Source organism: Eptatretus burgeri, chromosome 25 (assembly GCF_056783735.1).
Source record: "Eptatretus burgeri isolate ZD-2024b chromosome 25, Ebu_testis_v1, whole genome shotgun sequence".
Lineage (NCBI taxonomy): Eukaryota > Metazoa > Chordata > Myxini > Myxiniformes > Myxinidae > Eptatretus > Eptatretus burgeri.
In genome coordinates this window covers 354,451-366,525 of record NC_140985.1, presented here as the reverse complement: position 1 = coordinate 366,525, position 12,075 = coordinate 354,451, and the positions used below count along the sequence as shown (strand labels likewise).

Genomic DNA, 12,075 nt, shown 5'->3' with positions numbered 1-12,075 from the left:
CTTCACCAGACTGGCACCACACACACACGTTTACACAGAAACAAAAGAAAAGGGCCACCCTCAAAGACAAGGGGGCAGACGGGGCCTGTGGGCCAATATTTGCGCGGGACCTGAAAGAGCAGTCAGGTCCGCGAAACCGGGTGGGTCCTACCCGTGTCTTTGTGATGAGCCGCAAATGTGTCAGCGCGGCGGTGCCCCGACTTCGTGCTCCTTCGCGGGTTTCGTTGGCACTGCTTGGAGTGGGGTGGGAATGGGGCCCCCTTTTCGCACTATCTCAGCGCGGGGGAAAAAGGGGGGGGAATTGTTGATGCTCTATGGAAAGAGTATAGCTGGCTTGCTTGGGTCTCGTGACGAGCGATTCCACCGCGACCTCGTCGCCGACCGCCGTCTTCCTTGCCTCGGACCCGAACTCCTCGGTCTCTTCCCCCTATTCTCCTCAGCCGTCTGCCGAAAACCACTGGGACGCCCTCGCCTCCCGACTCCACTCCGCGCTCCAAACTGCCTCTGCCCAAAACTCTCTCCGCTCTTCTGCCACTCTCTGCTCTTCCAAAGCCGACTCTGCCCAAACCGACTCTGCCCAAAACTCTCTCCGCTCTTCTGCCACTCTCCGCTCTTCCAAGGCCGACTCTGCCCAAACCGACTCTGCCGAAACCAACTCGACCCAAACCGACTCTCCCGAGACCGAATCTACCCAAACCGACTTTGCCGAGACCGACTCGACCCAAACCGACTCTCTGAGATTCGCCTTGCGCTCGGCGCTTTATAGGCCGGCAGGAGAACCCATATGCAAATTTCCGGATCAGGACGAGCTCGGGGGTGGAGCCACGCTCGCCCATTGGACGGAGGAAAAGGGGTGTGAATCTCCCCTGATCCTAGAATTTGCATATCTTAATTCCACACAGACGCGCCTGGAGGCGGGGCCAAACCGCCCCGCGCTTGCTGATTGGACGGATCAGAAGTGGGCGTGCAGCATTCCTGATCCGAATTCTCCTCGGAAAGGCCGCATTTTGCACTCGCGGTTCGGCGCGCACCTTGTACGAGCGCAGGACAGCCCGACGCTCGGTGTTCACAGGTGGTGCGGGAATGGCGGTAGAAGGAGGAGAGGTGAAGGTGGTGGAGGGTTTATGGTGGTGGTTTATGGTCATGGTGCCGTTTGGAATGGCGGTGATGCGATGTTTGCGGGAGCGAGTTGTGAAGGTAAAGAGCATGGCTGTTGGCGTTGTTGTTGTTGTGAAGCGGCATTGTGGTTGGTGGTTGTTGTGTGATGGCGGTTGGTTCGTGGTTGGTTCAAAATAAAGATAGAACAGAAAAACGGCTATCTTAAAGGGTCGCAGCCCGAATGAATCACATTTATTCCCTCTAAACAACGGGTTTGGGGCTAACTACACATGTACTTACAGAGATATCTCACCTACGGGACCTGAATGGTGGTTTGCGAATTTCCACAACCGCAACAATACGAACTACATTTGGAAGCTGTCCGGGGTTCAGTGACGATCCTGAAGAGAGCCCTCGGAACAAAACTTTGAGAACAGAAAACTTCACAGCTTAGTCCATGGTGACCCATTAACGAAATGAAGGTGGATGGTTTGAGCCCATCCTGGGAGGACTCCATTCCACATTCTAAAACCCACATATGTGGATACCAATTAACGACACACACACACACACACACACACACACCTTAAGCAGCTTTCACCAAAAAAATAACGTTACATTTATAGATACTAGTACGTGCGTGGTCGTACATGCGTGGCCGCACGTTCGTGCCCGTCGGTGCAAACCAAAAAAAACAAACTTTCAAACAACTACACATTCCGTTCTTTCGTTCTCGTAAACGATGACTGGATTGGGGCATTGTGTTTATGTATAAATGCGCATAAGAAATCGAGAAATTATGAGAATACAGTAAGTCATCACTATTCGGAAGTGGTGCGTTCCCGTACAGAATGTTCACATGCATTCCACGAATTATTGCTTGCATTGAAGTCACAACTGCTGTGATACTTGCACACACAGAGTTAATTAAAATCCAAATTAAAATCAACTTTACTTCCCTGTCTTTGCTTGCCATGACATTCGCTGCCATTGACCATTGCCACTCCTGTGCCACGGTAACTCAGGCGCCCATTCCCCTCGGCCACGCCTACACAGAAACGTGTCCTGTCATTGATTTGGTAAATAAAAGGCCGCAGCAACGTGTCTTGTCATTGGTTTGGTAAATAAAAGGCCGCAGCAACGTGTCTTGTCATTGGTTTGGTAAATAAATGGCCAAAACTTGGGAATAACTTGTCCGATTAATATCAATCCTTGAAAAGGCACATACTCAGGTCCCTAGCAATATACCTGGCACGTTTCAATTAGATCGGACCAGTGGTTGTCGAGAAACAGCGGTCACACATACACACACACACACACACACACACACACACACACACACACACACACACACACACACACACACACACACACACACACACACACACACACACACACACACACACACACACACACACACACACACACACACACACACACACACCTGGAATTATAGATAGATTGTACACATGCTCTGAGCATGCATAGACGGCTCATCATCATCACTGATGTCCACCTTGGCAGGTACACCTATTAATCGATGAATTGTCTTGCCTTTCCTTGAATCACATGAATCACATCACATGATCTTCTTCTGCAAGTCACACATCTTCTGTAAGTAGATATGCAATGACTTTGTGTATAAATTGTGTCCTGAAGCTGCCAGATAAGGTAACATCTCATGCATTGCGTGAAGATGAAGTGCCCAGTTCCCGGTCCTTTCTGATCTTAGAAATTTGCGTGTGATGTCAACCATCTTCGTGTACATCGTCCACAGCTGACAAGTGTTCATTTTTTCTTTGGGTGTGTCAGTTGCATAACAAATCAAAGCTTGCATTGTTTTCAATGTTGGTGATGAGTCAACCTCTGACAGGGATATCTCTCCTGCAATCAGTTGGTCAAGCATCTTTGCAACATTCTCCATGATATCTGCTGCCCCTTGTTCCTCATCAGTCGATTCCTCGTCTTGGGTCTATCTAAAACCACTGAGGGCAAAGATTCCTCATCTTCAAATTCTTCATCAGCATCGCATTAACGTGATTAACTCGATGAACCAAAGCTTTTCAACCTCAGGATCAGAAGTCTTGGATTGACTAAAAAAGTCAATGATGATTGAGGCAGCCTTCTGTCGAAATATCACGATGTTTTTCTTCCCATTGATCTCTGTGATGACAATTTTGTCACCAAAATGTTCTCCAAGTTTCTCTCTCATGTGGGTATGTCCACATGCTTAACTCTCAGAATTTTGTAGAGCATCGGCCATTTGCGAAATGAGGTCTTGAACAGTGGTCAGTTCTTCGTCGTTCGCTTCAACATTGTCAACCACTTTCAACAAATCCATAGCGACAGGCCGCCCAGTCTTTCTTTTCTTACAGGAGTGAGTGTCACTTTGAAAACATTCAGGGATTTGTTTCATTGTTCTGAAGTTGACACTGCATGACTGGTGGTACATCGCATCTGCAGCATGCAGATCTTGGACAAAGTTTATTCGTGACAATACAGTTTCTCCCCATTCATCAGCACGAATTCGGCATTTCTTCATTATGTTGTCCTGGAAGTCGAACGTACGGACCGGCACGAGGACATGGTCTTTCTGTCGTCCTTGGTTTCTGTCCCCAGTTCCACAGAACAAACAGTGATCTTGATAACAAAACGTTAGATCACTTGAACGGAGACTAAGACGTCTATCAACTGGAGATTTGCGCTTTTGCCTGCTGCCATCTCTGTTATAGTCTCTTCGGCAATTTGTATGCACCTGCTGACCTGGTATGACCTGTATGTTGTCATTGACCTCTGCACTTGTCTTAGCGATTCCTTCACAACCTTTCGGAGTGAGCGTCACCACCTGGGATCCATTGGATAGTAGGTCACCACAGAAGACACACTCAGCCATACTTGCCCTGAAAAACAAAAGGGAACCTTTGCTTCAGACGATTCTGATTATGAGATACTCCACAGGGTCGTATGAAGCCATATTCATGGTAAGACAAATGCTTACCTTTGAGTCATCTACGCAGTGCCTGGGATAAAGTTGAACTCATGTGGCTTGTCCTTGCATTCATATTCTGTCTTATTGTAAAATAATTACTGGAAACTCGAGCACAAAATTGAAAGTTGTAAAAAAAAGGCAGCCATTAAAGAGTGCTGCCACCTAGTGATAATTGGTTAAGGGAGTAATCCTTAATCTGGGGAAGCCAAAAAACTCACATGAGCTTGTCTTGATGATCAGGCTGATGGAGGCTATCCATTTTCTCGGTTGCGGGTAGGTAAAGGGTTAAAGGTGGAGGCCTACCTCTTAAAAGAGGCCTTAAACATGGTCATATCCCTTCGACACCATGTTTTTCTGAAAGATTAGCTATGAAAACGTAGGTATAGATACCAATTTTAGGTTCCTACTGGAAAAACTAACTGAGTTATGTAAATTTTTGTGTGGAAGTATTGGCTCATGAGATTGGTTGGTTCACAATTTTCAATCATAAAATTCAGCATGTTCCAATACCTGGACTTCGTGGGATTTTTGATGTCATTTCTGGGACCCAATTCCATCAAATAAAAGTGGTTTCATTTCTGTTGCAATTAGTGGTGGGTTTAGCCAAATTTTCGCTAAATTTACTGGACGACTTGGGAAAGCCGTCGAGACCTCCCCAATTAGGTGAGCCAAGCCGCCATATCAGGGATGGGAAAAGACAGCAGCCCCCCTCAGGCGCATCGTGTGTCCTTCCGGCCTCCACTTGCAGAGTGCTTGCCAAACGGCCCAGTGCGTATCCTGCAGCATATCCACCCGACCCTACCCAATCAGGTGTGTTGACCTTGGCGGAGATGAGGAAGGGATGGCGACTCCCGCAGGTGCACCGTGTATCCCCCCTGCGCACACTCTGCCGTTCATATGTCGCTCAGCTGGTTGGACCACGGCCGACCGAGCGACGCATCTCCTCGTTAGCGTCCAGCCGTACATCCTAATCGCGATGCAGTACGAGTCTGGAGTTGAGATGGAACCTTCGACTGATGCCTGTGGGTAGTACGTGTAAGCGTGGATCGCTTAAACTGAAAATCAGAGCTGTCTTCACAACCATCACAAAGATGAGCCTTAGGTCGGCTTGACTGAGGCCGAGTCCGTGGAGCATGGCAGCCGATTCCAGCGCCCAGACTCTACGCTCGGAGTAACGGTCAAGACAAGTGGCGTGTTCTCGCTCTCGAACTTTCTTTTCACCCAGTCGAGGACATCCGAAGTGTCGTAATACCTTTGCTTCCTTGCATGCTCATCATGGGATGTCCCAAGGTGTTCGTTCACTTTCCGGGGTTTAAACAATCTTTCGTATTGAAATACATTCACAAAAAATTGGGTCCAGGTGTAAGCCATTTGGCCCATCAAAGCTGTGCCACATCGGTACCCCATCATTAACAATCAGTTTACCAAGTTAAATTCACTGCTGGTGGGGATGTCAGGGTGGATTGTGGATAAGAGTGGAGCAAACACAGAAATCACCATCAGGGTGTCGTATCTTTATCATAGGATTCAGTGTTTGTCCGTCATTGAGAATTTCTTCCCAAGAAGTGGTTTGCACAAAGTTGAGAAACGGGATCATGTCCATCAACAAAGATCACTGAACACCAGGTGGGACTCCTGCCCACAGGCTTGCTTGACGTTGTACATAACCACAATTGTCATGTAAATAACGAAGTAGTACCTTCCGGGTGAATGAAGAACCAGCACGAGGCACTTCCTCCAACAAAGTGGTTTTGGGGTCTACGTGCGACAAAATGGATGCCACTCACGATCGATTTAAACCACACCAACACCGAGTCTGGCATCATTAAAGCATTGGAAAGTATCTCTGGTTTCCTTGAAGGGGTAACTCATTAATCGTAATAAAAAAAATAGCAAAATCCGATTTTACTACATCGCCCCCCCCCCCCCAATCCCGGATTCGGGACCGTAAACCAGCTGACTCACTCACTTTAAGAAAGGAGGACATTTTACTTCTTAATATTCTTACAAATTGTGAATTATAAAACCTCAATCCACAAATATTTATCTCAGTGAGGCCCAACTCATGGAGAATTCAACATTTTTTTCCGATTTGGTGAGATTGGAACTGTGAAGTATATTTATCTCAGAGACTACAGGTGACCATGCCAAGTGTTGGCTCAATGTCAGGGTGGTGGGCTTGGTATTTTCGGGTCCTCAGTTCAAATCCTGTTTTGTTCTTGAATTGATACCAGGTGTGGTTGACTCAGCATGTCATCCTTCTGAGGTCGGCAACATGAATACCAGCATGCTGGGATGATTGAGCCATTCGAGTGGTGACCTGTCCTTTGGATAGGAGTGGTGACCTGTCCTTTGGACAGGAGTGATGACCTGTCCTTTGGACAGGAGTGGTGACCTGTCCAAAGTGTAAAAACTCGACAGACAATTACACTGCAAGGGTCAGATTTACCTGATACTCAAACACTCTGCTCCAGACGAGTCAACACCGATTGGCGGTAACACTTATCAAATTATATTTCCAAAGATAAGAGCTCAGACGAAAGTGTCTTCATTACCTCAATGTAAATATCGCTCAAAGATGAAAGCGGGAAATGAATGAACCACGTGATCTCGTCGCCTCACGTCACACACGTCGCCTCCAAGCTGCCACCTCGTCAGGATCTGGGCGACCACTCCTCATTTTCATAAATGCCAAGGTGAGGCAATGAAAAAAGCCAAGAATTCACAAGGTTGAGGAGAAGCGATGATAATAGAAAACCTATAGTCGGTCGGCACAGCAGAATTCGCTAATATTCGAAGATCGGGAGCGAAAAAATCAAAAATCATTCATGTGATACATATGAACGACTCGTCGGTCCACGACTCACCAATAAACCGGCATCGTTATCTTCTCGAAGCGGTATCGTTATCCTGGCCCTCCACATCATAGAAACGAACCGAGTCAGTGTCCCGGTCACACATCTCCTTGTATCGCGCATGGCATCTGCCATATTGTACATCTTCCACAACAACCTTGGGTGGCTGCCATGTGCGGCACTGTGCTCCCTGGTGACTGATGGTCTGCCGTGACAGAATTCTATTGGCGACTGTTGACGCATGAAGTCGGTTAGTTTGAGGTGTTTTCACCATGTTCATTTCCGAAAAAATCCGTTCTACGCAAGCCGAGGAATGAGGTTGGGTCAGTAAGGTGCACATGAACTTCCCAAGAGTTCCATATGTAAGGTCACCATTTCCGTCTTTCACACTCATGACAGCGTCCCAGAATTGCACTGGATTCATATCAACACCAAGGCCCTTCACAGTGTCGTTCGCGAACTGAAGAGCACGCCATTCATCATCAAGCTTGTCGAGATTCTCCTCCGAAATGAGTTGAGGGAATTTGCTGCGAATTCTGAAAGGGACGGATGAGGACGATCGGAAGAGAGAGCGGTCTTCGGTTCAAGAAACTGTCCATGCATCCATGCTGCTGCTGAAACTGTCCATGCATCCGTGGCATTTGTTGCTGCATAGCCATTAGCTTATCTCCCATCAGTGGTCCGGGAAAGCAAGACCGAATACTGTCAACTGGAACAGCAGCCGAGCGACACTGCCAAGGACGTACTGGCTCGAAGGAATGGACCGTTGGGAATAAAGACCCGGCTTACCTGGATTCGAACCATGCTGGACCAATGAGGGAAAAGACAAAGGCGAGCTGGGAACATTTTTACACCAATTATATATTTATTTACGACAAGCGAGGAAAAGCATGTGGCACAACAAAGGTTTATTGGGTATGTAACGCAGGGAAAGATGATAGAGATGTGGGGTGTGGCAATTAGACAAGCAACTTACAAAGCAGACATAGTGCAGACTTGACGCGAGATTAGTCACAGTAACAACAAAAGATCTTCTACAGGCTTACTTGACAGACAGGCGCCAACACACTCAGACACACACTCAGACAAATAACACACAATGAAAAGAAAAGGACTTTTGCAGCCAGGGAGGAAGGGGGTTGAGGTTTTAGTTTTTCCGTACCTGAGCGTTTCGGGGGAAGGGATGCTCCGTGGTGCGGTACCCGACAATGGTTGCGTAGTTCGGGCTTCATCCACACGTGTCGAGATCGTGTCTGGAGGAGGAACTTGAGTGGAGAAGGGCGGAGTTCAGATGGCAAGGGTGGAGCAATTGGCAGGACGCTTGGTCGAAGTCGTGTGGTCGGAGACAAGTAGCAGGAACACACACTTCACTCCTTCAATTCCTTCAATTCTCCTCAATTCCTCCTCAATTCTCCTCCATTCTCTTCATCGTGTTTTTTTTCTTTTCCGACTCTTCCCACACGAGTCCTTCTTCCCACTCTTCCTTCATTGTTTTTCCTTTTCCGACTCTTCCCACAACACAAAAAGAAGGAGTCTATCTGCACGTACACTCATGGCATAACTGACTCGGGACAACTATCTGTTGCATGCATGCGGTTCCGAGAACCGCAACACGATATATGCACATATATACATGCACATTCATACATACATACATACATACATACAAATATACATACTAACATACATACAAACATACACACATACATACATACATACACACATATATACATACATACATACATACACACATACATACATACACACATACATACATACATACATACAAACATACACATATACATACATACAAACATACACACATATATACATACACACATACATACACACATACATACATACACACATACATACATACATACACACATACATACATACATACATACAAACATACACACATATACATACAAACATACATACATACATACACACATACATACACACATACATACATACACACATACATACATACATACACACATACATACACACATACAAACATACACACATACATACATACACACATACATACATACAAACATACACACATATACATACAAACATAAATACATACATACACACATACATACACACATACATACATACACACATACCAGTAATTTTACTCAGCAGTTTTTTGTTTTTTAAAATAAAATCCTCAACTTCCATTACTTTTGTCGCCATCACATATTTCATTTTACGTACGTGCATATGTGAACAAAATACTGTGGTATGTACCTTTGTTAGGTTCCCAAAAATGGGCTCAACAAATTGATGTTATGACCCCTTCATGACCCCCAGAAAAACCCCAAACGACCCCCAGGTTCAGAATCTATGCTCCATTACAACATGTTAAAGTGTTATCTGATCATTGTCTGATAGAAATTAGGAAAAACAATAGATCATCACTTTACTTCTGCCCTGGATCTCTATACAATGGCACAAATTTTTGTGCTGAAGCTGCAATTGATGGTCCTGGAAGTTTAAAAAAGAAAGTAAATAATTTTTTGGAATTAGCGGAGGATGAAATAAGTGTTAATAAAGGATGGTCAATATGTAAGGGTGAGTACGAATATAAAAATAACCACGTGTGCACGTCATTACACATTGTACACATGCTATGAACATGTATAGACGGCCCATCAGCATCACTGATGTCCACTTCGGCCGGTTAGGTGCACATATTACTCGATGACTTGTCATGCCTTTCCCTGAATCACATCATGTGATAATGTTTCTCCCACCCATCCCATAATCATGTAGATTCCAAGAAAAAAAAAATTAAAACGGAATCAGTACAACTGTTTCCATCAATGACAGTTGTACAATTAACATAATTACAACACATCAACATTACTCAAGACTTACCACTGTACCTGACCGAGCCGAGCTGACGTTTTCACAACCCTGTGACAAGCAGGAATGGATATATGTTTTAACCCAAACATAATGTAAAGTCTCATTCAATGAAATGACATTTTACAAAAAAAACATTCTGATGAAAAAAATAAAACGCAACAGCCCTCACATGTGACAACTCAGTTCCTCATTTACCATTTCATTATTAAAACTTGTGTTATATATTTTTATATATTGTCCTCAAACATAATATGAAACAATATATTATAATCAAAGATTGTAGAGCTTTGCCCTCCTCATTCTCCTACTCATCCTCCAGCCTCTCCGACAGATGTTTTGTTTTCTTTGCATGTTTTCCTCCTTTTTTATCCGCTGATGTTTGAGTTGTCTACTTTTGAAGGGGTCTCAAATGAGCTTCCAAAATCAACACTCGCGCAGCTTTCATTCGTCATTTATACTGCTCATCTCGTTTCATAAAACACAAAAAAACATTCAAAACGACAAATCAATAACGAAGGGAAACACAACTGTAAAATACAAAAATAAACATTGATAACATTTTAAAATAAATCAATCAAGCTTCTCATTAAAAAAAATTAACATCTTCATTTGATGTTATGGAGATTAACAAGGTGTTTATCAATTCTTTTAAATTGTCCTTGACATCCGGCTGCCGCGTAGTGAAGAGGAATGGTATATCTGGGAACAGGAAAAACAAATAAATATTTCAGAACATTTACAATAAGCTTTTATCTGAATAACAAAAGTGAACGATGATGAAAAACAACGAGCTGTTATTACAAAACAATACGTTTTGGAGGGTGATTTATACATTGCAATGGCAACCTTCCTCTTGCTGAACTCCATGCCATGAACACTGCGCAGGTGCTGCATCAGGTAGTGGGTAACTATGTCACACTGACAGCAAGGGCTCTCATCTTCACTTTTGAGCTCTGGTGCATTAAGTGAGGGCTCCCTCTCTCCTACTCCAGAATCCACCTAACCGAACCCTTCAATACAATACACAACATCACACATTGGTTTCATCATAAAATGCTCTCCACTGTAAAGTAAATAACATCAACAAAATATAATAATAAAAAAGAGCAAAATATGACAGATGAAACATTGGTCATCAGTGTTTTAAAATAACTTTTTAAAATGTTGTGCAATGTGTTATCACACCTTTCATTTGAAAGTACCAATTATAATTCATATCAACTTTCGTTTGAAGTATTTTAATTGAGTGATTCTCGTGCACGTACTGATGTACATTTTTTGCACCGACTTCATCACTTTTAAGCTTCCGTCCCCTGTTTTTAAAAGTTTGTTAGTTTGTCCGTGTCAACAGTCCTGATCATCACATCTTTAAAACCAGAATTCAGGGCATCTTTCACATGGAGTAGAATCCTGGTGTCAGCCTCCTCATATGAGCAAGGCTGCAGTCCATCCAAGTTGTGGTTCATATTAGAGCTGACAACTGACTCATGAACAGTGGATATGATAACCCTGTCGCCAGTGTCCTTTGACACACTCTCAGCACCTAGGAACTGGAACAGTTCATCCTTGTCATCATTGCGAAGGAAGTTTTTCCTATTGCCTGGCAGATTCACATTTGGAGACACACGTCTACGAGCCCCTGTCCCTCTATTTTCTCTTGCTGTGAGCTTCAAAGTGTTTCTCTGATAAACATCCCAAACAATATCGACTCGAAGAAACCTTTCCAGCTCTGAAACTACACATGGTACAAATACCTCCCTGGCATATTCCCCAAAGGTCCTGGATTCTCCAACTGGCAGAAAGTGCACCACTGCAGCACCATCAAGTATTCTTACTTCAGCAGTTGGGGTATTCAAGTGGGCTGATTTTCCGCCAGATTCAAGACATCCAAGGAGATCAGATTTCTTTCCTTGCTTAAGTTTCCCTGCTGCAGATAATGATGGTGGAAATTTCTGATTCTCGTGCTTGAAAAATTCCTCAAGATTTCCTTCTCTTGACTGGCTACCGATGTACAATCAAGCAAATAAAGAAGAGTTACTTGAGTTCAGAGATCTTCTGCTTCTCCTTCGGTTGGGCCGCCTCGTTCGGTCGACTGAACTGAGAAAAACTGAGAAATGTTCGTTCATACACAAGCATCAAACCACATTATTGTATCCTATTTTATTAATTATTTTTATTACGGTCTGAATTTGGAACGGTAGTTTATGGACACCTTGTATAGCAATGAAAACAATCCGAATCAAATCCTACCAT

General features: G+C 44.3%; 1 protein-coding gene across 10 annotated transcripts in view; it reads left to right on the top strand.

Annotated features, from left to right (window-relative positions):
• Positions 1-12,075, top strand: part of LOC147007774 (uncharacterized) — a 241,636-nt gene that overhangs the window by 41,393 nt on the left and 188,168 nt on the right. The gene's annotated exons all lie outside the window — the stretch shown is intronic.